General features: G+C 39.9%; 1 long non-coding RNA gene across 3 annotated transcripts; it reads left to right on the top strand.

Moving 5' to 3' along the window:
• On the top strand, positions 1 to 21,568 carry LOC103676350. Of its 3 annotated transcripts, XR_572077.2 has the most exons (4): positions 1 to 1,801; positions 2,019 to 2,106; positions 19,688 to 19,783; positions 19,877 to 21,568. It is a non-coding gene; the product is annotated as an uncharacterized LOC103676350 (long non-coding RNA). The 3 variants fall into 3 exon arrangements; XR_572075.2 differs by lacking the exon at positions 19,688 to 19,783 and having other exon boundaries at positions 1 to 1,836; XR_572074.2 differs by lacking the exon at positions 19,688 to 19,783 and having other exon boundaries at positions 4 to 1,801.
• Positions 21,569 to 23,061: the final 1,493 nt, after the last annotated feature.

Genomic DNA, 23,061 nt, shown 5'->3' with positions numbered 1-23,061 from the left:
TTAATAAAATCTTTTAGAAAATGATGTATACTACAAAGCATATGAATCTTGAAAAGCATATTAAGTGAAAAATGATTCACAAAAGATTATATGATTTCATTTCCATGAAATGACTATACAATACAAATTGATAGAGAAAGAAAGATTTGTGGATGCTTAGATGTTGAGGGAGGAGGAAAATAAGGGTTGGACAGCCAAGGGTGCTTACAGAGTGATGCAAAGGTTCTAAAATGTAATGCCTGCACCACTCTGAACATACTAAAAAACATGGATCGGTATAGTTTTAAAAGAATAAATCATATGGTATGTGAATTATATCTCGATATAATTGAGATGTTGCAAAACACAAAAGGGAACATCATGATAATAGCTACATAAGTAAATTCATAAATAATTTTATGTCTCTGAAGAACCTTGAGGAGAAAGATGTAATAACCATTAACTGCCATTATATTTTTACCACTCAATGCTAAAACATAGTATAAAATTATTGCAAGAAAAAAAGTATGATATGATGCTAAGTATATATTGTTTTCATAGAAAAGTCTAGAAACTGATACAGGTGTATGTAGAGCAATTCACTGTTTGATAAAAGTGGAATTTCAAACCAGTATGTCAAGGATAGCTTATCAATAGATCATACTACAGTAGACTGTCTTTCTGGAGAAAAAGGAAAAATGGATCCACTATCTCACACCACATGCTAAACTGCATTCTTGGAGGAATAAACATTATGTCATTAAAACTTCTACATTAAGAAAGAAAATAGGAAGTCTGTATGTAATCTAGAGTTTAAAGAGAATTTTTCAAGGCAAGGCAAAACAAAACCAAACCCGAAGAGACTTTTTTCAAAAGACTCCTTTGGCTACATGAAAATGAAATATTTTATACAGAAACAGATGAAACATTAAAGTAGCAAAACAGTTATGAATTCAAGAAATGAGTAAAACACATTTGATAACCCACATAAACCATTCTCAGTAAATGTGTGTGTGCTAATACATCAGGATCTAAAAGGACCTTTATTAACTCCACCACAACCACCCACTGAAATCCACATCACACATGACAGTAGTAGAAACTTTGGAACCATTGCTGAATAACTGAAAATGCCTGGTATCCACAACTTAGTATGGGAAGCCCTGGATTGTATGGAAAAAATTTGAAAAATAAAAAAAATAGAAAACGATGCAAGTGTATATAGAGGAATTTACTATGTAACAAAAGTGGAATTTCAAATCAGTATGTCAAGGATAGTTTATCAATAGATAATACTACAGAAGGGTTTATTTCTGAAGAAAAAGGAAAGACGGATCCACTAGCCCACGAAAATATATTCTTAAAATGTGACTAAAAGTAATACATTTAGAAGAAAATTAGGAAATCTGTATGGAATCTAGAGTTTGAAGAGAATTTTTAAGGTAAGGCGGGAACCCTCAAAATTGTTAAGTAAGCATCCTCTGAGGGGAGCCCCCGACCCCCCCCCTCCAGCCTTGCCCTCCTGACTTCCAAACACAGCAGGGGCCTGCCTCGAGCCCCATCCTAGTCCCTCGGGTCGGTCCCTGCCCTCTGCCCCCGCGCTAGGCCGACTCCAGGGCCCTCCGCACCCACGGGGGACGAAGCTACAGTTTCCCTGCGTGAAGGGAACCACGAGGCCTGCGGTCCGAATTGAAGCCCCGCCCCTTAGGACGAGAGGCAGGAAGCGGAAGTGGCGTCATTCGCCCGCGGCTGTCTTTGCCGGGTTGCTCAGCGTCTTCCGGGATAATTCGTGTTGGTCGTCGTGGGTCTGAGCGTGTGTTCGGTAAGGCCGCGTGCAAGGAGGGCGTTAAAACACAGGTGTGACCCAGTCTCCAAGGGGCCTATTGAGAGGGGCCGGGCCCCCTGAGCTCGCGCCTTTCGCTGTCGCTGGTGCCTGCGTTGGGCCGGCCGGGAGGTGCGGTGAGGGCGCGCCTGCAGAGTGTTTTCGGCCACGGTGCCTCCCTGTTCAGACGCCCAGGTAACCTTCGTGACTCTTCCAGGAGGAAGCGAATGTCCGCTGAGCGAGGCAGGTTGCTCCGGCCCCGTGCCCTGCGGTTCTCAACGACTCTGGCGCTCCTGGCCGTTCTGGTGAGTATTGGGGAATCCATTGGTTCGGTGGGCCTTTGCTCTTTTCATATGCAAGAGAAAGTTTCTTGCGAGCGTTTGGCCTTGTCTTTAGCTGTTCTTTCTTTTTGAACGTTACCTACAGGTAGAAGGAAAAGAGACTTAGGTTCAAGAGTGTGCATATTTCCGTATATAAGTACGAACATGTGAGCCACAAGTCATTCTTCTAGATGAAAGCAAGAATACTCCGCTATCTCGTTCTCTGAACGACCGTGCATCCCCCACAAACCATCATAAGAAGGCCTCCAGGAGAAAAAGATGGGGGCTTTATGACACCAGTTCCAGAATAACTGAGTGTACCCTTAACGGGATGTTTGGACTAAGTGTGGTTTTTTTCCTCTCAGTTTTTCTTCTGTAGAATCTGAAACTTTCAACAAAAGTTGAACATCCAGTACGGTGAATGTTCGTTACAGTAGTTTCACCCATTTTTACCATTTCTGCATGCGGGCTCTTTCTCTGGATAACTGAATGCATTTTATGGTGAACTGAGAGCATAAATTGAAAATAAAATGCGGACATAATACTTGATCTTTAAATACTTGGTAATGTATCTTGTGAAGATAAAGACATTATCCTACTAAAACCACAGTCTTTCTTTGACCCAGGAAAATTAAGGAGGATAATGCCATCTTACCTCTAGTCTGTGTAAAAGCTGAACTTCCCCACATTGTTCTAATGTATGTTTTTGGTGATTTTTGGACCTAGGACCCAGGCAAGGTTTATATATGGTGATTGTTTTAGTCTTTTAACCTACACCATTCCCTATTGTTTGTGCATTATATTGACTTTTTATGAACCATCTGTGTTCTTTTAGAAAGTCACGCATTTTGAAATTTTGTAATTTATTTTCACAATGTGTTTAGGTGTTTCTTCCATTTCTTGTATTTTCTGTCAGCTGGCAATTGGGTCCAGACTAGAGGGTGGCAAACTTTTTGTCTGGAAATGTCCAGAAAGTAATTACTCACCTGTGCCTTTGTAGTGTGCAAGCAGTCACAGACCTGAGGCAACAAATAGGGTTAGGTGTGTTCCAAGAAAACTGTTTACCAGCCAGGCCTGTGACCAAAGTGTGCCAATTCCTGTTGCAGAGGCACAGAACATCATTTCAGAATATTCTATAGGTGATGTTTTATACATCAGATTGCATATTCTGTCAAGAAGACTTAAATTTATACCATCCCTCGGATGCCAGGTTTGATTGCTTGCCTCTTAATGATCACCAGAGCACTCTGTTTTAAAGATAGACTTTTCCTTTGGTAGAAGAAAAGTCACATATGGGGTGATACTTTGATACTCAGAATATCTTATTTCACAACAGCCTTTGTAACAGTTGCTTTCTTTCTTTTTCTTTTTTAAGATTTTATTTGTTTATGAGAGAAAGAGAGCACAGGCAGGGGAAGGGGCAGAGGGGGAAGCAAGCTTCCTGCTGAGCAGAGAGCCCTATACTGGTCTCAATCCCAGGACCCAGGGATCATGACCTGAGCCGAGGGCAGACGCTTAACCCAGGTGCCTCAGTTGCTTTATTTCTGTTAATACATGTGTGAATAAACTCTTGTATATAGTGTTTCACATTTGTGGGAATGTGTTTCAAGGTAAGGGTAAGCTTCTCAGGTTGGTTTTCTCAGTCAAAGAACAAGTATACATACTTTTTGCTGGATATTGTAAATTCTGTTAGATAATTCTTGTGACACATGACAGTGAATCACCTCTTTAAAAACTTCTAAAAATTATGGAGAAATACAAAGAACAAATTTTATTTTCATTGCCTATTACTTGTTCAAAAAGAATATCCTGTCCAATTCTGAGTAATATACTGCAGAAGTACAGTATTTTGCTTTATGTTATATTGTGTGGCAACATTTTATGTGAGACTTAAGTGGTTTTCATGTTATAACTCAATTTTTGTCTTCCTTTTCTTTTTATGTACTATACTGTAACATTTTTGGTGGTGAGTGGCAATTGTCTTACATTCCACAAAGGGTCATTGAATTCTTTTAATGAGCTAGGTTGTGTGCCAGGGACAGGGAAACAATGACCATCAAAACAGACATAGTACTGCCACCATAGGGTATACAGTCTTCCTGGGAAAGAGATTTCAGATAAATACTGGCACATTTGTAATAGGAACATAAGAATGGGTTAATATGAGGTGGTAGTACCTATTGGAAGGGACTGATATTTACATTGTGAAGGGAAGCATGAGTGGGATTTACGTAAGCAGGTTTTTGAGTGGTCCTGAGGTTTTGTAGAGTGGATAAGAAAAATGTCAGATGAAGGGAACTTCGTGAGCAAAATATAGCCTAGTTGGAAGATGAGTGTATTTCTTGAACTGAGGCAAGAGTGTTGGCAGAAGGTGAACAGACAGCAAGTGGTGGGAGATGGAGTGGAGAGCAAGGACAGGACTAGGGGAACAAGTGAGGCAGTCTAGCCAGCATTCTAAGACCATTCGGAAGTGCCTAAGCCTGGGAATGATTTGAATCCATTTACAACTTAAATAGAATCCACTAACTCCCACTTTGGGAATGGACTTCAGGAAAGATGAGAATGAGGGCTTGGAGTCAAGATAGAATTTTAGGATGCGTAAGTTGTTTGTTTGTTTGTTTGTTTGTTTGTTTGTTTTTTAGGATCTTTAGGTTTTAAAATACAATCTTGGTCCCCTAGGTGAGGATGCTTGTTACGGAAAAGAAGAATAGGAAATGATTTGAGAGCCATGTAGAAGGGGAAAGTGAGTGAGAATGCAATCTTTTCTTCATTTATACCTGTACTAGAGGATATAGCCTCACTTAGTTAATGCTTATTTGATTAGTGCTTAGGGGAAAAATCCAGTCCAGGGCAGTTCTTAGGGAACTTGTCAACTGTTAGAGGAGGTGAACATCTATCCAAGAAAATTGGATAAAAATTGATTAGTGTTCTGGAGCCGGAGTAGAGAATAGTATTGTTTTCTCTATGTGGGAGTAGGGAGAGGTAAGAAAAGAGAATCGGTATTGAAATCTGAAAAAGACAAAGCATAGGAGTTAGCCGGTATAGAAGTGATGAGAGTAGGCATTGGGAAAGCCTTCTATATTTGGTTGATTACATTGAAGTTTGAGAGAGGGGAGTGTGTCAAGACCCACTCCCAGAATTCATAGAGACGTTTTATTTGGTTGAGAAAAATGCCGAGGGAGGAATCTAATTATCAGTGTATTACTGACAGGAAAAGTAAGTGATACCTCTTCAAATTATGTGAATCAAGAGAGAATAAGAAAAAACATGATTGTGATTTATTTTGATAAATAGGACATTCATTCAAGGATTTAGTCAAAATCCTTGTGACTGAGCATCAAAAATAATTTCTCAGGGCACTTGGGTGCTTGAGCATCCGACTCTTGAATTCAGCTCAGGTCATGATCTCAGCGTTCTGAACTCGAGCCCCACATCCAGGCTCCATGCTCAGCAGGGAGTCTGCTTGAGATTCTTTCCCTATGACCACCCCCCGCCAAGCCCGTGCGCTGTCTCTCTTCCCTTCGTCCTTCCCTCCCTCAAATAAATAAATGTTAAAAAAAAATTCTCCGTGAAAATTCACACATTATTATCAATCTTAGAAATGTGGGTTTTTTTGGGTTTTTTGTTTTTGTTTTTTTAGACATGTTTGTTTTCATAAACAGAAAGTCACAGTCTCTTTTAATGATTTGGAAGTCCACTCTTGGGTTTCTCTTCCTATGCAAACTGGATTTCTGATTGCCTTAAGGAATGTCCGTAGTAACCATACACCTGTGACTCCTTATAGACACACCCCTAGGGGTTTGGAATCAGTCCATAGGTAAATGACTAGATTTCCCTGCCCATGCAAACTGCCAGAAATCTCTCAAGGGTCCATGAGGCTTGGAAATAATTGCTGTCAGCCTCTCTGCTTATCACTTAGACATTCCAGTGAGCTAGCTGGCCATAAGGAAACAATTGCTGAAGGCTTGTTGGTTGGTTGGTTGGTTTTCTTTTTTAAGTAAGCTCTATGCCCAATATGGGCCTTGAAGTCGTGACACTGAGATCAAGAGTCAGATGCTCTCCCATTGAGCCAGCCAGGCGCCCCGATGAATGTTTTAAAGATAGAGTTGCTGAGGATATACATTTACGGCTGGTTTGGGAGAGTATTGGGAAAAAATTTTTTTTTAGTTTTCCAGTATGTACTAAATTTTTACATATGCATCTTTCTATGACAAAACAGTAAGGCGTGCACATGTATATCAAGTAAACATAAATACTTTTGATACCAGCACTATTTGAAAGAGCCTTAAATCAAATAAATTCCAATCATGGAATAATAGAAGAATGAGTAAATTGTTGTGTTTTCATACTGTTGAAATACTTTGTAACAATGTGGATGAACTTGACCAAACATAATGTCAGGTGACAGAAGCTATGTACAGAAGTGGATGCCCCTCCCCAAGGCAAGAATTCAGCCCTTACTATGGTAGGTATATATTTAGCTATTGCTGCCTAACAAAATATGGGAAATTTGATGGGTTACAGCATCTTGCATTTATTATCTCACAGTTTCTTTGGGTCAGGGATCTATACATGGCTTACACAGGTTCTCTACTCAGAATTTCAAAAGGCTACAGTCAGGATATTGCTTGGGTTTTGTTTTTATCAGGTTTAAGTAGGGAAGAGTCACTAGAGCTTAACTAGGGGAGAATCTGTTTCCACACTCACTTTAGTAATTGTCAAAATTAATTTCCTTGCAGCTGGGGGCTGGCCCCAGCTCCTAGAAGCCACGGGTATTTCCTTGCCAGTTGGCCAGTTAAGGGAAATAATCTGAGGGAAAGCCTAGATACTCTTTAAAAGACTTCCATCTGATTAAGTGAGGCCTACCAAATAATTTCCTGTTGATGAACTCAGAATCTACTGACTTGGAACCCTAATTACACCTATAGAATCTCTTCATATTTGCTATATTGTATCACTTAAAGACAAGTCACAGGTCTTGGATCCACTCAAGAAGAGGAGACTGTCCAATGCCGTGTCCACACCTGGAGTACTTGGAGGACAGTTCATGGGGCACGGGCTAATTGTGGTTTAGTGCAGAGAGGGAGTTGGGCCAGCATGTGGTATGCATCCTGGAACACACAGTGTCACATGTCATGAGGGATATAGTAAAGAAGCTAGGAGTTCACCTATGTCCAGAGGGATACAGAGTGTGTCTGCAAGAGGGAAGCTTTTTAGCGTAAGTTGTTACTATTGCAAGGGGCCCAGGAAGGTGGTGACTGTACCAAGGCTTCAGGATTACCTGGGGACTGTGAGTTCTGGTTACATGGCACGGGTGAAGCATCGCAAGATGTCTTTAGCCCACACCGTTGACCCATCCTGCACCTGATGGAAGAATCCTATAGCAAGAGAAATTCCCTGCTTTATGCAGTGCTCCCGCATTGCCTCAATTGACAAAGCTTCACATGTTCAGTGTAAAAGATAAAAAGCCTTAAAGAATCTACTGCTTTATTTCATACGAGGTACTGGAGGGATTTTGGAGCTGTGATGAATGAATTGGTAACTGGCATTCATATGTACCCTTCTGTGTGCACCTTTGCAATCCCTTCTAATAATAAAACAACTCTAAGTTGTTTTATTTCTTCAAGTGAAGAATTTCTCATCATTCCCCAAAGTGAGAGATGCAAAAATCCCGATAATCATTGTGTCCCCATTGCAGGCCCTATTAATTATTCCAGGTTTAGTCACAGTCTCACTGGATATTCTGTCACCTAAATACTCTAATACTTGTATGTAAGTAAAAATAAGAAGTCAGTGGTTTATAAAAGTGAACACATGCATATAAAGATATGTAACAAGGAAAGAAAAAAACTTGCAAAAATACGGTTCTTCTGTAAATTGGTGTTGGCATGGTAGTTGATATGCGTGGCTTTCTTCAGTGCCCAACTCAATATTTTTCTTACCCTCTAACAGAACATCAACAACTCTGGGTTCTGCGCCTGGTAGTTACCCACATTCTTCAGTCTGAAAAGGTCCAAGTCTCTGGTCTTGCTTTTTCTTCCCAGCTGTAATTTTCCTTGAACCTTTTCTGTGGAGCGTGGAAGAATTAGGAAACCTCTTACACTAAATTCTTGCCTCACTTGTATAGCAGTAACCCATTTTCTCTCTGGTAAATGGGATCAGTCACCCCAGCCAGTGTATGAACTCACTCTCCCTCTTTAAAAAACAAAACAAAAAAAGCTTCGGTTTTTTAACAGTTGGCTTAGTGGTATTAGAAGAAGCCCCAAACGACAAAGTGCCTGCGTGGCTTAGTCGGTTAAGCAGTGGACTCTTGATTTTGGCTCAGGACCATGAGATCGAGCCCTGCGTCAGGCTCGGCACTCAGCAAGGAGTCTGCTTGAGGTTCTCTCTCTCTCAATATAAATAAAGAAATCTTAAAAAACAAAAAACAGCTCCAAATGACCATGTTGCCATCTCATCTTCCCATTTAGTGGAACTATAATTGTGTTGTCTGAGGAAATCATTCCTCATTAGGAACTTAGGTATCCAGCCCTCAGCCCTCTAAATTGCTGGGTTCAGAAGCAGATACTCTGTTGATGGAGCCATTCCTATGTTGACCGATCAACTCTTGGATCCATGTATTCTGGCTGTGGGTAGGGGGTACCACGTAATGCTCTCTGGCTCAAAGCATATACTGTGTCCCATGAGACAGAAGCCCATCACTTTAGAGGGCGGTCTCTTAATGGCACTGTAACTATGTTTTCAGTAAGCTATTTGACTTTTTATTTGCTTCAGCTCCTGAGTCATGGAGGTATGTAATAAGGACATTTGATTCTGAGGACATGCTGCTTTTGTTTCACCTTGCAGTGAAATGTGTTTCTTAATTAGGAACAAAATGTGCGAGTGCCATGTATAGATAAGGCATTTTGTGATTACATACAAAGTGGTACCAGTAGAAGCACTGTAAGTGGAAAGGCAAATCCATATCCAGAGTGTGAATCTGTTCTACTGAGAGTGAATCTTTGCCATCACCATGAGAGAAGAGGTCCAGTGTTACCCACCTGCACCGAGAGGCTGATTTGTCCTTTCTAGGGAATGCCGTACACTAATTGTTGGTTTCCCCTATTTACATTTTGGTGGGGTTTTTTCCATTTAGGTAGAATTGACATATAACCTTAGTTTCTGGTGTATGACAATCATCTAGTGATGATTTGATATTTGTATATATTTTGAAACAATAACCACAATAATTAAATCCATTACATCTAGTTACAAGGTTTTGGTTGTTTTTAAATGATGAGAACTTTCAAGATCTACTTTTAGCAACTTTCAGATATACAATACAGTATTATTAACTATAGTCACCACAACACGTGGGTGGCTCAGTCGATTAAGTGTCTGCCTTCAGCTCAAGTCATGATCCCAGGTCCTGGGATCAAGTCCCTCATCAGGCTCCTTGCTTACCGTGTGGGTAGGGGCTTACATATAACAGCTTATATTTTAGTTTCATTGCATTCTAAAGCTCTACACTTTTACTCCCCTCCATGATTTATGTTTTTATGTCACAATATATATTTTTTATCTCATGTGTCCCTTAACTAATTATTGTATAGTTTTTTCCTACTTTTGTGTTGTAAGCTTTATTCTAGCATTTAAATTGTTAACCCACCACTTTTACAACGTTAGAGTGTTCAGAATTTATTATATATTTTCTTCCCTGGTGAGATTTACATTTCATATGCTTTCCTGTTATTAATTAGTGCCCTTTGTTTCAGCATGAAGAAGTCTTAACATTTCTTGTAAGACTGGTCCGTTGATGATTAACTACTTTAGCTTTTGTTTGTCTGGAAAACTGTCTTCAGTTTTGTTTTTGTTTTTTAAGATTTTATTTATTTGTTAGAGAAAGAGAGCACGAGTAGGGTGAGGGGTAGAAGGAGAGGGGGAGGGACAAGCAGACTCAACCGCTGAGCGCAGAGCTGGACGCGGTTCTCAATACCTGGATCCTGAGATCAGGACCTGCTGGAGTCAGGCACTTAATTGACTGAGCCACCCAGGTGCCACTGTCATCTTCAATTTTGAATGATTGTTTTACCTCGTAAAATATTCTTGGTTGGCAGTTTTTCCTTTCAGCACTTTGACTATATTGTGCAACTACCTTCTGGCCTGCAGTTTCTGATGAAAAAAATTGACAGTTTCATAGAGCTTCTGTGTATATAACAGGTCGATTTTTTTCCTTTTATGATTCTCTCCTTGTCTTTATCTTGACACTTTAATTATAATGTGTCTTGGTTTGGATCTCTTTAGGTTCATCTTATTTGGAACTCTTCTAGGCTTCCTGGACCTGGATGTCTGTTTCCAGAAAACTGTTTCCAGTTTTCAGCCATAATTAGTTTGAATAAGCTTTCTGCCCCTTTCTCTCTTTCTTATCCTTAAGGGGTTCCTATAATGCAAATGTCGTTCCACTTTTTGTTGTCCCATAAGTCCCTGAAGGAATCATCACTCCTTTTTCCATTCTTTTTTCTTCTGGCTGCTCTGATTAGGTGAGTTCCACTACTCTGTTTTCAAGTTTGCCGATCCTTCCTTCTTAACCTAGTCTGCTATTGAACCTCTCTAGTGTATTTTTCAGTACACTTATTGTACTCCTCGGCTCTGTGACTTCATTAACTTCCCTTAAAAAAAAAAAAAACACAACATTTGGAGCGCCTGGGTGGCTCAGTCGGTTGAACATCCAACTCTTGGTTTCAGCTCAGGTCATGATTGAGCCCTGCATGAACTCTGCGCTCAGCACAAGTCTGCTTGGGATTCTCTCCGTCTCCCTCTGCCCTTCCCCCTGCTCACATGTTCTCTGTCTCAAATAAATAAATAAAAGCCCTAGCATTTATTCATTAAAGCATACTAGAAATCAGTTTATTTCAAATAACAGTATAAGTAATAGATTCTCCATGTCCTGAAACTAAATAGAATTGTTGCAATTTGCTCATCTCCTCTTTGTTCTCTAGATCCATCTAGGAATGGTGTAATTATACAGGGAGGCTAGGTGTCTTAGAGTTATATCCATTTAGACAAGGCAACAGAAACCAGCTCATCCACTGACCTTTGTATTTCTTCTGTCTACCCTCCTAACTCTTTTTTTTAATTTTTTATTATGTTATGTTAGTCACCGTACAGTACATCCTTAGTTTTTGATGTAGTGTTCCATGATTCATTGTTTGTGTATAACCCAGTGCTCCATGCAATATGTGCCCTCCTTAATACCCATCACCAGCCTATCCCAATCCCCCACCCCTCTCCCCTCTGAAGCCCTCTGTTTCCCAGAGTCCATAGTCGCTCATGGTTCCTTCCCCCTTCTGTTTACCCCCCCCTTCATTCTTCCCTTCCTTCTCCTACCGATCTCCCTGCTATTTCTTATGATCCATAAATGAGTAAAACCATATGATAACCATCTTTCTCTGCTTGACTTATTTCACTTAGCATAATCTCCTCTAGTCCCGTCCATGTTCCTGCAAATGTTCGGTAATCGTTCTTTCTGATGGCTGAGTAATATTCCATTGTATAAATGGACCACATCTTCTTTATCCATTCGTCTGTTGAAGGGCATCTCGGCTCCTTCCACAGTTTAGCTATTGTGGACAATGCTGCTCTGAACATTGGGGTGCATACAGCTCTTCTCTTCACTACGTCTGTATCTTTGGGGTAAATACCCAGTAGTGCAATTGCTGTATCATGGGGTAGCTCTATTTTTAACTTTTTAAGGGACCTCCACACTGTTTTCCAAAGTGGCTGTACCAACTTGTATTCCCACCAACCACTCTATATCTGATCTCACTGTTTTTCTTTGCCTTTCACATTGCTTTTTCCTGTCAGTTATACCACAAATACCACATAATAAGCAACAAATGAACCAGCTGTATAGCCGGTGAAGCTTTTCTGATTATTAGAAGAAAAGGCAGCTGAACTCCAATATTATTAAAGGCAGTCCCAAAAGAGTAAATACCAAAGGGAATTTCCATATTTCTTCTATATTTGTAACACTGACTTTTGTTGTAAAATTGGACGTGTGTCTGAAATAATGGAAGAGAGACCAATTAGGGACTAGTCAAAATAAAATCACACTTAAGAATTAACAATATTCAATGGAAAATATTGACATGTTCCAATACTTCAAATTTTTTTTACCAATAAGTTTTTATTTATTCATTGTATTTTCCCAGGGTAAAGAGAGAAAGGTGAGGGTAAGCATGTGTGTTAAAAAAAAAAAACAATAGCAAGTGAGAAAGGAAGTACCCAGCACAACAAAATCTCCATCAAACAAACAGTCCCCAGGGACGGAGTCACTAAAGCCCATGGGGGATCAGTCTCCTGCAGTTCAGAAATGAGAGGAAGGAATGAGGGAAAGAACAGATAGGTACAAACTTTCATACCTTCTCCCTTTCCCAATAAATTTCAAGATTTCACACAAAACTTTGGTTTCTAGCAGTAAACAAGGGGTTACATTTGTCTTTCTCCTATTACATAGTCTTGTGGCCACTTTGATACAAGTTTCTTGCACCCACATAAAAGTTCTTGGGTGACTTGGATATTCATCTTCCCTTTCTTGGTCTCTTGGCCCTAGTTTCTACATGGAAAGCCCTCCTCATTGCTTCTGCTTCTCTCTACCCCAAGATTAGAGAGTAACTTAGGTTTGATTCATCCAAATACAAGTGTATCAGTTTGAATCACATCAAGGAATGATCTTGAAAAGGAGATTGGGAACAAAGGATGGGGTGTTCTTAGCTTCTTCAGGATTTTTGCACAAATCACTCAAGAGTCATGGAGACACCCCACAAATTAAATATGTATGTGTGTGGGCTTTTATTGGGAGGGGGTTTGGAAAGGGGGATAAGGTATGAGTCAAGTTTTTAGGACAGAAGATCTGGCCCAAAATAGGAAATAGGGGAATGGGAACACAAAAGAAAGGATGGTTCAAGACCACACGTGAAGAGGGGTCACCAAGCTGTGTTCCAGAATCTTTTATGATTTTTGGTGCTATTGTAAATGGAATGGATTCCCTAATTTCTCTTTCTTCAGTCTCATTACTCGTGTATAGAAATGCAACTGATTTCTGAGCATTGATTTTGTATCCCGTCACATTACTGAATTGCTCTCTGAGTTCTAGTAGTTTGGGGGTGGAGTCTTTTGGGTTTTCCATATAGAGTATCTTGTGGTCTGCGAAGAGAGACAGTTTGACTTCTTTGCCAATTTGAATACCTTTGATTCCTTTTTGTTGTCTGATTGCTGTTTGCAAGGACTTCTAGTACTGTGTCAAACAATAATGGCGAGAATGGGCATCCTTGTCATGTTCCTGATCTTAATTCCAGCCTTTCCCCATTGAGAATGATATTCGCTATAGGCTTTTCATAGATGGTTTTTATGAAATTGAGGAATGTACCCTCTATCCCTACACTCTGAAGGGTTTTAATCAGGAAAGGATACTGTATTTAGTCAAATGCTTTTTCTGCATCAATTGAGAGGATCATATGGTTCCTGAGTCTTTTCTTGATATGATCTATCACACTGATAGATTTGCAAATGTTGACCCACCCTTGCATCCCAGGGATGAATCCCACTTGGTCTTGATGGATAATCCTTTTAATGTACTGTTGGAGCCTATTAGCTACGATCTTGTTGAGAATTTCGGCGTCCATATTCATCAGGGATATCGGTCTGTAATTCTGCTTTTTGATGGGGTCTTTGCCTGGTTTGCGGATCAAGGTAATACTGGCCTCATAGAATTGAGTTTGGTAGTTTTCCTTCTGTTTCTGTTTTTTGAAACAGCTTCAGGAGAATAGGCATTATTTCTTCTTTGAATGTTTGGTAGAATTCCCTGGGGAATCCGTCAGGCCCTGGACTCTTGTTTTTGGGGAAACTGTTTCTTTCGGTGCTGCTAAAAACCCCGCAGCGTCCCGGGCAACCCGTGTCCCAGCCCTCACTTCCAGGGCCCGCACGTCTCTGTCCTTTGTGCTTCTAACACCTCCAGCCGCCCCGGTTCCTGCGTGTGCTCCCGAGCTCCCTGCTTCAGTGTGGTTCGCGCGTGCTCCGGAGCTCCAGTTTTCAGTCTGGTCACACGAACACTCCGGAGCGCCTAGTCCCAGCCTGCTCCCCAGTGCAGGTGGCTACCACTTCCCGGCGCCCAAGCGCGGCGGCTCCCTCCCCCTTCCGTTTATCTTCCGATATCTCTGCTCAGATTCACAGCTCCCTGCTTCGTACCTCAATACTCAGCGCTGGAGATGTTAGTTTCTTCCTGTGTCTCGGGCTGATTTCATGGGTTTTCAGGATGGTCTGGTAGATATCCAGCTTGATTCAGGGGACCAGCTGAAAAAAGGTCCCCTACTCCTCCGCCATCTTTTTTCATCCTCCTACCCTCTTAACTCTTTAGTTTTTTTCATCATAATCAACTTTTCATTTTTCATTGTCCACTGGCAAAGTTTCTTCTTTTCTGATAGTTTGTGGGGTTTGTTTTGTTTTGTTTTTTGACAGAGAGCAGAGGGGAGGGGCAGAGGGAGAGAGAAAATCCCAAGCAGGCTCCATGCCCAGCATAGAGCATGACATGGGCCTCAGTCCCACAACCCCAAGATCATGACCTGAGCCGAAATCAAGAGTTGGATGCTTAACCGACTAAACCACCCAGGCAACCCTCTTTTCTGATAGTTCTAATTCCAAAGAGATGGCTTTTGTTTTCCTTACTTATGCTTAGACTAGGGTTGTGTCCTCTCCCTACAAAAGTTTACATCTTTAGAGATCTGCCTGTATTAAAAATATGGTTGTATTCATCTGGTGGAAATAGATTATGAACAGACAGCAAAATGAATATGTTCTTTTCACTGTACCCTTCCTGCTGCATCTTAACCTACTACTTATTATAGGAACAGCCTTATTCAATTTCAAGTTTTGGTTGAACATGTTTAGCCAGTTTTGCTCAGAGTCAATTCATTGCAATATAGAAAGTACATTTGTAGTCATATCTCCCTGTGACTTCTTCACCATGTATGTATTTATATCTCTAAAATACTCTTTGTAGGTTGAATGCATGCAGAAGCATGGGGCTTTGACTAAAAAGTTTTCCACGTTTCTTTTCCTAGAAATTGGAAATTAAACCAAATGTAAGTTATTTCTAAATGCCTTTCTGCATCCTGAATATTTTTAGAGCTTTTTTTTTATCATGAATTTTCTGATGTCAAGAATTTTTTGTTTTAAGCTAAAAACTTTTCTACGGTGATTACACACAAAGGGTTTCTCTTCAGTATGAATTTTTTTGTATTTCCAAGATTTAAACTGTTGTTAAAATTTTTTTGACATTTACCACATTGATAGGGTTTCTGTTTAGTATGAATTTTTTTATGTCACTTACGGACTGAACAATAGCAAAAGATCTTTTCACACTCATTACCTGTAAAAGGCCTCTCTTCAAAATGAATTTTCTGATGTTTAATAACATTTGAGTGATATTTAAAGGTTTTTCACAAACATTACACTGGTATGGTCTCTCTCCAGTATGAGTTCTTCAGTGTCAAGTTAAATCTGAGAAACAGACAAAAGTCTTTTTACAATTACTGCATATGTAAGGTTTCTCTCCAGTATGGATTTGTTGGTCATGTTGAAGATCTATGAGCTGGGTAAAGGTCTTTTTACATTCATTACATAAAAAGGACATTTGTTGAATGGATAAAAAGATGTGGTGTGTATATACAATGGAATATTATTCAGCCACAAAAAAGAATGAAATCTTGCCATTTGCAACAACATGGATGAATCTAGAGGTACAGTGCTAAGGGAAATAAGCCAGTCAGAGAAAGACAGATACCATGTGATTTTACTCACATGTGGAATTTAAGAAACGAAACATGAACAAAGGGGGAAAAGTGAGACAAACCAAGAAACAGGCTCTTAACTATAGAGAACAAAGATGGTTGGTTACCAGAGGGGAGGTGGGGAATGGGTGATATAGGCGAAGGGGATTTAGAGTACATTTATTCTAATGAGCACGGAGTAATACATGAAATTGTTGGATCACTACATTGTATACCTGAAACTAAAATAACACTGCATACGGAGCACCTAGATGGCTCAGTCAGTTTAGTGTCCAACTGTTGATTTCGGCTCAGGTCGTGATCTCAGGGTCGTGATATCCAGCCCTGTGTTGCGCCCTGCGCTGAGTGAGGAGCCTGCTTAAGAGTCTCTCCTTCTCCCCCTTCCCCCTGCTCGATTGCTTGCTCGCTTGCTCTCTCTTAAAAAAAAAATAAAATAAAATAACATTGTATGTTAACTACGCTGGAATTAAAATGTAAAAAGGAAAAGCTGGGGCGCCTGTGTGGCACAGCAGTTAAGCATCTGACTCTTGGTTTAAGCTCAGGTCGTGATCTCAGGGTTGTGAGATCAAGTCCCATGTCAGCCTCTTGCTGCTTGAGATTCTCTCTCTCTCTGCCCCTCCCACTTGTGCTCTTTCTCTCAAATAAATGATTAATCTTTAAAAATAAAAAAAGAAAAACTTCTCTCCAGTTTGAATTTTCTGATGTTTATTAAGATTTGAACTGGTTTTTTTTTAATTTTTATTTTTTTAAATATTTTATTTGAGAGAGAGAGACATCAAGCATGAGAGGGACGAGGGACAAGGGAGAGAATTCCATGCATACTCACTGAGTGAGGAGCCTGACACGGGGCTTGATCTCATGACCCTGAGATCATGACCTGAGCCAAAACCAAGAGTCAGATGCTTAACCAACTGAGCCATCTAGGTGCCCCATGATTTGAGCTGGTTTTAAAGGATTTTTCACAATCGTTACATTGGTAGGGTCTCTCTAGTATGAACTTCTTGATGTAGGATAAATCGTATGGGCTGAAGTCCTTTTTAAAATAATTGTGATACTTCCTTCTAAAATGGATTTTTTGGTGTGGAATTTTTTTTTTTTCCTGAGAAATTGTAAAAGGTCCACAAGACTTAACAGGCAAAGAGTTTCTGTTGAGTATGAATTTTTTGGTGGTGAGTCAGGTTTAGTCTTGCCAACATGAAACCTCTGGGGTGTGTGAAAGGATGAGAGAAATCTATAGGCCTTCTGATATCCATCACATTTGTGTGGCTGCAGTCTGTGTGTATGCTCTGGTGTTGAATACACTTTGAAGCTCCATTAAAGGGTTTGCCACTTCCTAGTATTTATCTAAAATATAAATTATTTAGAGTGTTCTAAATGATGAGCAGTGCCTAAAGGCCTTTGTGTTTTGACTGTGTTTATGGGCTTTCTCTACCTTGTGAATTCACTAATGTTCAGTAAGGTGGAAGACATGATTGAAAGTCATGACGCAGGGCGCCTGGGTAGCGCAGTCGTTAAAGCGTCTGCCTTCGGCTCAGGGCGTGATCCCGGCGTTCCGGGATCGAGTCCCACATCGGGCTCCTCCGCTGGGAGCCTGCTTCTTCCTCTCTCACTCCCCTGCTGTGTTCCCTCTCTCGCTGGCTGTCTCTCTGTCACATAAATAAATAAAATCTTTAAAAAAAAAAAAAAAAAGAAAGTCATGACGCACTCGTCATGTTCGTAACATTGGGCAGAAGTACGAAGTTTTCTATCTTTAGCATGGTGAGAGCTTGCTGACACTGGGCATGGAGCACTTGTTACATCTCTCCACCATCCGAGGCTCCTTTCCGTGCCTCAGAGAGGCTATCACTTCTACCTTAGAAGTGTCCCAAAACACAGTGTCCCCAAAATACAAGGTAATCACAGCATCACATCTTTATACAGTTTTCTCTCTTCAGGGCTCGGATGAGCCCACTGGTCTGGAGAAGAGATCACAGCCACATCTCTAAATTTCACTGACTCCTGGGACATCATCTTCAGAAATGAAAGAGACATTTTTCTCCTCCTCTTAAGGAAAAGTAGTCTCTCCCAAGAAGTCACACTCTCTGAGAGAGGCAGCCCCAACACAGCCAGCCTTATTTGTTACTTGATATTTTCTATTTCTGTTGAAATGTTTACTGTGTTCATCCATTCTTCTGAGTTTCTTGAATATCTTTATGACTTATTTTGAATTCTTTTTTTTCCCTAATTTTTATATTTAAATAATTAAATAATAAGAATTTAATCTGTTTTGTTAACATATAGTACAATATTGGTTTCGGGAGTAGAATTCAGTGATTCATCACTTACATATAACACTCAGTTATCATATCAAGTGCCCTCCTTGATACCCATTATCCATCTAGCCTACCTCCCACCCACCTCCCTCCATCAACCCTCAGTTTGTTCTTTCAGAGTCTCTATGGTTTCCCTCTCTTTTTCCCCCTCCCATATGTTCATCTGTTTTGTTTCTTGAATTCCACATGAGTGAGATCATATGGTGTTTGTCTTTCTCTGACTGACTCGTTTTGCTTAGCATAATATACTGTAGCTTCATCCATGTCATTGTAAATGGCAAGATTTCACTCTTTCTGATGGCTGAGTAATATTCTGGTGTGTGTGTGTTTATTATATCTTTATCCATTCATCTGTTGATGGACATCTGGGCTCTTTCCATAGTTTGGCTATTGTGGATATTGCTGCTGTAAACATTGGGGTGCAAGTGGCCCTTTGGACCACTACTTTTGTATCTTTGAGGTAAATCCCTAGTAGTGCAATTGCTGGGTCATAGGGTAGCTCTATTTTCAACTTTTTGAGGAAGCTGCATCCCGTTGTCCAGAGTGGAAGAGCTTACCATTTTTAGTGGGTTTCTCATATCATCTGCACAGAGCTAGCATATATTTGATGAGTGATATTTATTAATGATCATTACATAGTAGGACTCCAGATAACCCTGTCCCCAGAGGGATGGAGATGGCCATATATACTTACATTCATAAGATACCCTGAAATGATCTTGGGATCAAAGAAAGGAATGTCAGGTAAATCATGTCACCCTTACAGGATGGCAGCCATTGATTTGTCCTCTGGTAAGTCCTTGTCGATACCCTTTGTTTTCAGTAGACTCTGCTTTAAGTCCCTCTTGCACAGTTGAAATCAGTAGTCTGAGCCACTTACTGCTGGCTCATTTAGGAGGAGCCAAAGTGAGCCAGTGACTGCTGTTCTCTAAGTTACCTTACTGATATATGTACATTGGGAAGAGATACTACAAACTTTTTTTTTATTATATTGCTTTGAGGAAAAACTGAGTCACATTTCTCAGGGCTTTAAGTTTCCTTCCCTGTCAGTTGAGCCTATTTTCCTCATGGGCAGCATGACTCACTGTCCTCTTTCCGGGCTCTGGGTGAGACAGGACCACTCTGATATCCCATGGCAGTAGTCTGTATTTGTGTAAGATTTCTTGAAGGGATATTTGGGAATTTCATACTAGAATACAGTGACTTCTGGGCAGGTAAATGTGGGAATCATGGTCCTCTCTGGGTGTACCTGCCTTCTTTGTTTTCTTCTATGTCTTTTTAAGGTCCCTTTCTGCCTTCCTGAGGAAAAGATAAAAGCAGAAAGGATGGTGGTTGATTGGCTGAGAGATTGTTCTTGGCTAAGAAAAAAGTGTATCTTTGTACAAAATGACATACTCGTATTCACCAGATGGACACATTTCCTTTTAGGTGGACCTGTCTCCAGAGCTTCTTAAAGAAATAAAGTCACTCAAAGACTGATTCCCTGTTGAATTTCCCCACAAAATAGAGCCTTTCGTATTGGTGGTGAGGGAATACTCTGAAAATAATCTCAGCATTTCTGTAAGTACTCACTAAACTTGACTCTCGTGATGGTGACCTTTTGTATTTGCTGTACAGTCTCACAGATGATAAAGAAGATGAAGGTGTGCTTTTCTCAGAGAATTGACTCATTCACGAGCATTTATCAGATGTCTGCAATGTGCTCGGTGTGTGCTGCATTAGAGGGACATGAGACAAGAGCTCCTTGTCCAGGTGTGGTGAGACCAGTTCGAATTTCTTTCGAAGCCATGTGACTGGAGTGAGTGAATGTAGCTATTAGAAGATCTAGACCACTGAACCTTGGAGTCTGAGAGACCTTGAAACTCTTTATTACCGCTGTTTTTCTCATCCTTTTTCCAGTTGAACATGGATAATGTTCCTTGGTTCAAGTCACCATATGTATGATTATTTGGATTGTGACCTTTGGTGGTGTGGCTGTGGACTTCACCTTGGAGGAGTGGACTTTTCTGGACTCCTCTTAGAGAAACTTACACAGAGACACAATACTGGAGAACTCCAAGAACCTGAGCACAAGGAGTAAGGCTGCCATCATTCCTGTAGCCTGTTACTGAACAGATATGTATTACGTACTTATTGTGTTGCAGGATGGGTGATGTCAGACCTGAACACAACACAAAGACACTTCACTGATTTAGTGTTCTAATCCAGTGTGGTTGCTGTCAAAATGTGATCCTTGGACAAACAGCATCACTGTCTCACTGTTAGAAATGTACATTCTCACACTCCACTTCCATCTGCTGCAACGGTGGCAGTGGGACCTAATAATCTGTTTTTTAACAGACAGTCTGTGTGAGTCTGATGCACACTAAAATTTGAGAACCACTGGTTACTGGTTTCCTCTATGAAAATGAAAATCCTTTGTTGCCCTTACTGTATTTCCTATCTCAGTAAAAGTACTAGGGCTTGTAAATGTATATATAAGCTGACTGTGGGTTTCATGAATGACCAGTCTTTCACAGTAGAGAGGGTATTTGCATTTTTATCTCATTTGAAATCATTTTACGTCTGTCGTTAGTAATATAACATCTGATTCATGGGAAGGTTCATCTCCTGCATGAGCCTCTTCCATTAATGTATTTTCCCTATCAGTAGGTTATCAACTCTCTAAACCCATTCTGATCTCATGGTTGGAACAAGAAGAGTGAGGACAGTAGAGAGAGGTAGTCTTCAAGGTGAGTGTGAAGAACATCCCTCATCAAGGAGAAGTTCAGTATGTTTGGAAATGTAACGAGAAAGTTATAAGGTGTAATTGACATATAACATACTATTTTCAGATACAGCATTATGATTCGATATTTGTATATATTTTGAAATGGTCACCACAATAAATTTAGATTGCTACAAAATTTTTTGTGGTGAGAACTTTTAAGATTTACTCTTAGCAACTTTGAAATATAAAATAAAATACAGTATTAACTATCATCACCATGCTGTGTATTCCATTCCCATGACTTACTTGTTGTAATAACTGGGAGTTTACACCTTTTAACCCCTTCACCCAATTCACTCAACCCCCATTCTCCTCCTCTGGCAACCACCAGTCTATTCTCTGTATGCATGAGCTTTGTTCTTGTTTTTATGTTTTGATTTTTTTTTTAAGATTCCACTTAGAAGTGATATGATAAAGTATTTGTGTTTCTTTGTCTGACTTATTTCACTTAGCATAATGCCTCAAAGACCATTCACCATTCACAATGGCAAGATTTCCTTCTTTTGATGAGTGAATAATATTCCATTGTGTGTGTGTGTGTGTGTGTGTGTGTGTGTGTGTGTGTATCACATTTTTCTTATTCATTGGTTGGTGGAAATACTTAAGTTGTTTCCAAATCTTGGCTATTGTAAATAATGCTGCAGTGAACTTGGGGCTGCATATATCTTTTTGAGTTAGTGTTTTTGATTTGTTTGGATAAATTCCCAAAGTTGAATTGTTGGGTCATTGGATAGTTTCATGTAAATTTTTTGAGGAACCTCCATAGTGTTTTCCATCGTTCTGCACCAATTTACATTCCCTCCAGTAGTACGCAAGGGTTCCCTTTTCTCCACAGTCTTACCCACGGTTATTTCTTGTCTTTTTAAGAATAGCCATTCTAACAGGTACAAAAGGGTACCTCATTTTGTTTTTTATTGACAACTGTAAATTGTTTTAATTTTCATTAGTGCGGGGAAATGGAACAGACCTTTATATATTGATTCTGTATCCTGCAGCTTTACTGGGTTTATTCTAACAGTTTTTTGGTAGTATCTTTAGGGTTTTCTCTATGTAATATCATGGCATCTGCAGAGAGCATCTGTCTTACTCAATTTGCATGCCTTTTCTATTTCCTGTCTAATTTCTCTAGCAGAGAATCATATATCAGGCACCTTGATATATGATGTTTTCAATGTATTGTTGAATTTGCTCATATTTTGTTGAGGATTTTTGCACATCTATTTCCCAGGGATATTGGCCTGTAATTTTCCTTTCTTGTGGCGTCCTTACCTGGTTTTGGTACCAGGATAATACTGGCCTCCTAACATAAATTTGCAAGTGTTCCTTCTTTCATTTTTTGGGATAGTTTGAGAAGGATTCATATTCATTCTTTTAGAGTGTTTGGTAGAATTCACAGTGAAGCCATCTGGTCCTGGACTTTTGTTTGTAGAGATGTTTTTGATTCCTGATTCTCCTCACTAGTCTAGTAATTGATCTTTTGAGATTTTTTTGACTCAGTCGTGATAGGTTGTATGCCTCCAGGAATTTCTCCATTTCTTCTAGGTTTGCAATTCTTTGGCATCTAACCAACTTGTTCTTTTTGTAGGTTCTTAAGGTAATTTGAGATTTTGTTTGTTTCACAATGTGACATTTGTTGCTGTGAACTTCCCTCCTAGAACTGCTGCTTCTGCATCCTTTTAGTTTTGGTATATTGTATTTCCATTTTCATTTGTCTCAAGGTGTGTTTTTTTTTCTCTTGATTTCTTCTTTGCATTGTTTTAGTAAAAGCATATTATTTAATCTCCACTTCTCCCCCCCCACCCACTTTTCTTATAATTGATTTCTAGTGTCATAGCATTGTGGTTCGAAAAGATGCCTGATAGGATTTTAGTCTACTTAAATTCATTAAGACTTGTTTTATGGCTGACATCTCTATCCTGAAGGATATTCCATGTGTGTTTGAAAAAAAATGTTTTGTTGCTTTTGGATGGAATATTCTGTATATATCTGTTAAGTCTATTTGGTCTAACATGTCAGTTAAGGTCAATATGTC

This window comes from Ursus maritimus, unplaced genomic scaffold (genome assembly GCF_017311325.1).
Source record: "Ursus maritimus isolate PB19 unplaced genomic scaffold, ASM1731132v1 scaffold_14, whole genome shotgun sequence".
NCBI classification, from domain to species: domain Eukaryota; kingdom Metazoa; phylum Chordata; class Mammalia; order Carnivora; family Ursidae; genus Ursus; species Ursus maritimus.
This window is presented reverse-complemented; position numbering and strand designations above follow the sequence as displayed.